Below are 426 nucleotides of genomic sequence, written 5' to 3' on the forward strand. Positions count from 1 at the left end.
AAACAACAGGGAAAGTCTATCAGCAAGTCAACCGGAGCGTCGTGCAGCAGCAGCAGCAACCGCAGCAGCAGCTACAGCAGCAACATATTTATATTTATATTTAATAAAATAAGAATAAAAATATAAAAATAAATAAACAAATAAATAAATAAATAAACAAACAAACAAATAAATAAATAAACAAGTATAAATAAATAAATAAATATACTTCTTCATCTAGTCCAAGAGAGATGCATATGCTGCGGTGTAGGTTAAAAAAAAAGCAAACAAAAAAAAAGCAAACAAAAAAAACAAATAAACAAATAAATAAATAAAAACAAACAAACAAACAAACAAACAAACAAATAAACAAATAACTAAATAAACATATATATATATATATATATATATATATATATATATATATATATATATATATATATATAT

Source organism: Eimeria mitis, genomic scaffold (genome assembly GCF_000499745.2).
Source record: "Eimeria mitis Houghton genomic scaffold, Emh_scaff932, whole genome shotgun sequence".
NCBI lineage: Eukaryota > Apicomplexa > Conoidasida > Eucoccidiorida > Eimeriidae > Eimeria > Eimeria mitis.